A 4377-nucleotide genomic window follows, 5' to 3' on the forward strand; every position below is an offset into this window, starting at 1 on the left:
CTGTTCCGGCAGCTTCTGTTTCAGCTCCCAGGGAAGTCTCACTAATTGACTGGGGGCTTTCCGTGCAATAAGGGCTATAATTAAGCAAGAGGCACAACCTGAGTAAAATCTGGGAGCAAGGAACTCCATATCGGCTTTGACCCTGATAGCGGCTTTGACCTGTGGGTCAAATTATTTAACCTCTATTTAATTCAGCCTTCCCATATGCAAAACTATATTCATTTTAAATAAGCAAACATTAAAAACTTGCCGGTTTCCATAAGCGACAACTAACATCACTTCTTTATTTGCAGTCAAGGTAGACAATTGTTTTACTATAACAAAGGGTTAAGTAAGATTATTTTTAAAGGATGATTTTCTATTACAGCATTCAGATTAAATGAAAAACTTTAGCCACCCTCTGATTGGAGAGGGGAAACGGCCCTGGCTGATGGGCAGTCGTGGTACTGTCTCTGCTGGTATTCCTGGCTGGGAATTCTGTGCCGAAAGAGATTTTTTGTTGGAAAACATCATTTTCCAGAGGTTGTGAGCTTTTTGAAAAGAGCTATCCCACATCAGCATCTGAAAAACATGCTGTTTTGCTTTTTAAAGCCTCTTTCAGGAGTCGTGGCTGGTTGCAGCAGGTTGTGCCAAGCGGTATTGCCGAGTTTTACTCTCCCCTGCCCACCTCTGCCCGACTCCTTGCTCCTTCCCTTCGTTCCCAGCCGCTCCCCGGGGGTGATGTGCCGGGACGTCCTTTACACGGATACTGAGGCCGAGGGGTTATAGATTTACAGCTGCTACGTCTCGGGCGGGAATTTGCTTGGCATCGTCCGGGCCTTGGGATTATTTTGATCTCAGCCTTTTAAACAGGAACATGCCCCGATTCTAACAATGGCCGTTTCCTGCGGCGGGAGGAAGGGGTGGCCCGTGGCATTTACACCCAAACCCGGGCCAGGGCTTCGCCAGCGGGAAGCTGGCAGCGCGGGCAGCACCACCAGGCTTTCGTTCCTCATTAAAAAGACCCAAGGGCCTTCCTCAGTGGGTGGCTGAGGTTATTTTATCGCCCACAATACCAATAACGATGTGCAGGAGGGTTGGATTTTTGTAGCGTCAAACCTTGTACGTTAGTGCTATTAAGGTCCTTGTAGCATCTCAGCAGAAACCAGCTCGGGAGACGTCAGAGAACCGGGGATGCACCTTTAGGTACAGTGTGGCACGTAGGCAGGGGCAAGCCCACACGTCCTCTGCTTGCCGAGGAATTGCTCCCTCATCTTTTCCTGATGCCGAGGGAAACTGCCAATTGAGGGCAGACTTGGCAGCATTGGCTGGGGCTCAATCCCACCCACCCTCCTGAAGAAATTTATTTTTTCCCCCAACAACCAGCCTGAACCGATCCAGCTCTAAGCCCTGGTATCTTCTTACATCGCCCAGCACTAGCAAAACTGTTTTTCTTTTTAATCAACAGCTGTAGTCAGCCCTTAGGTGCCCCCTCCCTTGGGAACGGACACTTTCAGTGCCATTATCACGGTGAGACCGAGCTCCCTCCCTCCCACCGTGGCCGTGGATCATTTCCATTTCCCAAGCTTGCCCTTCTACAGAGGGACTTTGCTCCTTGTAGTCAGTTCTTACAAAACCAAAGTTCTGCCTCCTGCTTTCAGACAGAGTTTGGAGGAAAAAAAAAAACAAGAAAAAAAAACAAGAAAAAAAAAAGGCAGTAATAAAACATGTACATGGGTTCCAATTAAAACAAAAAAGCAGCCTAGATTTCTCCCATGGAATCACGGCCTCTATCTCCTCATTTCAGCTCACAGAGAATGCCAAAGCCTGCCCAACATCTAACTGACTCAACTGTGTAAGAAGACAGGCCTCATTATTCAGGTCCGAGTGGCAGAGCTTTCCCTGAGCCGTGTTTCCCACTTGCACACCTGAGTGTTTCCCAGTGAACTCCGGCTTTGAGTCTTCCTGGGGGCCACCATAAAGTAAATACTTACAGTCAGGGAAAAGTAGAAATGTTCCACGGCTGGTCATTCTCAAATGAAAGTAAACCATAAAATAAATGCCGCCTTTCCCCTGAAAGCAACCAGAAAGCAACCAAAAAGTTATCATTTGAAAGAAATCAAAGCTCCATTTTACTTTCTTAATCTACCACAAGAGTGACAAAACCCGCTGTGAGCTAAAAGCACCCGACAACTGTCCCATTTCCGAGCCTCCGCGTCTTTTATCTTGCTACAGCGCCGTACGCCGCCGTGTCCCGGGCTCTGAGGGGTCTCGCGGGTCAAGGAGATGCCTCTGCCTCTTTCGGGGTGCTGTAAATCACCGGGAAAATATGGAATGCTGATGGGAAAAGGGGAGGATGCAGAAAATCCGCTCTGACCCTGTTCTGAGCTAACTCAGGGGTAAGCGAAACCAGCCCAGTTTAACATCCCACACGCCACTGGCCTCCTCGGGCGAGTATCGCTGCGGGGTGACTCATTTAAGTAGCCATCGTGCTCTGACGGTTTTACCTTCGTTAACTGAAGTCGTTCGTTAACACTCGCAGCTTCAGCCACAGCACGTACGCGCATAAGGCTCCGAGTCCCACGGGTTCGAGATTGCAAAAGAAACCATGTCTTGCGGCGTTTAGTTGATCAAGAACCACTTTTGGTCACACGGAGGTTTGACTTCCCCTTGCACCAGCTACAACAGGCCTTTTACTTTTTTATGCCGGTGTTAAATCCACAAGGCTCATCCCCCCCACCCCCCTCCCCGGGAGCCTGCGCTGCTCCCCCAGGCTCGGAGGAACTTTTTCCTTTTATTTTTTTTTTTTTTTTGGTAGAATCATATCAGAGAAACCGGGAGCTTGCAATTCTTCTCATTTGTGTCTGTGCGTAACAGGTGTCATTTTCAGTGTAGTACAGACAAATCCCAAAATAGCTCGGGCTCTTCAGACGCTGCGAAGAGAAAAAAATAGCGGTTACTTCAGCTTTGGTTGTAGTGAAAAACTAAAAGCTCGCAGCCAGCTCGGAGTCGGGAATTAAAATGGCAGATGTAGCTGTGTAGTAGGTGATCTCTCTCTTGATTCAGTGTTTTTCCAAGGGGCTGCTGGCTCTCTCGCTCGCTCTTTTGCACACGCAGACTGAGGCACCGACTCCCTCGAACGGCGCTGCCTCTCCATGAGCGTCCCTTTGATTCCCAGACGCTGTATCCACCACTGATCCGCCTCCACGTTTCCCGGGTTTGAGGATCCAAGCGCTGCTTCCCAGTGCCGAAGCTGCCGAAGGGGTGGGTGGTCCTGGGGGCAGGGGCAGGGAGAGAATGTCCCTCTCCTAAATTTGCCTTGCCGGGTGATTCCTGCCCAGCTGAAACACATCGCTCTTCGTGGGCTTTAACGGAGATTATTGGATTCTGGTGACTCCAGGAACGCAGTTATTCGTTCCCCTGCCTACGCTGAGCATCGGGAATCTGTGCGTGTGGTAACACTTATTAATACCGCTCAGACTGAGAAGAGCCTATAGCTTTCTAGCGCTTTCAGTGCCTTATCTGACACCGTGCATCTGCCCCGTGGCTGAACCACACTCAGATCAATGCCTTGTGGCCAGCACAGCAGAGTCCTCTGGGTCCAGCAGTAGCCTCACGCTTTCATGCCCAGAAGACCTGCATTCGCTCACAGGAGCAGTTCCTTTTAAGTTGTTTTGTGCTTCAGGGTATCTGCCTGCTGAGCAATTGCAAGACGTAGGCCTAAAATATTTTATTTTGGGAAGCCAAGTCGTGGTTCCTGTCACCGAAACAGTTAATCAAAAAGCACTAACTCTCTACTGGAACGTGTGTGTGTGCGTGAGTGTGTGTGTGTGTTTTTGTTTTTTAGAGCCAAGAAGATTTGCTTTGGTTTTTTTTAAAGCAGAAACCACCACAAAGTTGGCTGTGGTTTCAGCTGCGCTTGTTCGAGATTTGTATTGCTGACTACCAATCCTAAAAGAGTTAACCTAGTAAGTATGACTCAGAAGCGGAGAAGGAGATGCGAGGCTGCGAGCCTCGGAGGAAGCACAGAAACAGAGGTGAGGAACATAATAATTACCAAAAAAAGGTGCAGAGTCCAGGAGCGACGTTCCCTTCGGTCTGCCTGGCCCTGGCACCGCTGGCACGGGCTCCCTGGAAAGCTGCAGTTCCGCTCTTATAACACAGGGAGCAGGCTGGAGAATTTAGAGCTGCGTCACAGAGCTCAGCGAGAGAGAGCAAGCTCCGTCGATAGGTCTACCAGCAACAGCCCTGCTGCAGCAAGAGGGGAGAGAGGCAGCAAGAGAGGCAGAAAGGGCTCCAGAGAGAGAAGTGACACCAACACCAGGGACTGGGCTCCTGCCACCACCCAGTCTCATTTAAAGATGGTATTCGGGCTCGGTTGGCGTAGGAGGCTTCGCC

The sequence above is a fragment of the Numenius arquata genome, chromosome 24 (assembly GCF_964106895.1).
Source record: "Numenius arquata chromosome 24, bNumArq3.hap1.1, whole genome shotgun sequence".
Lineage (NCBI taxonomy): Eukaryota > Metazoa > Chordata > Aves > Charadriiformes > Scolopacidae > Numenius > Numenius arquata.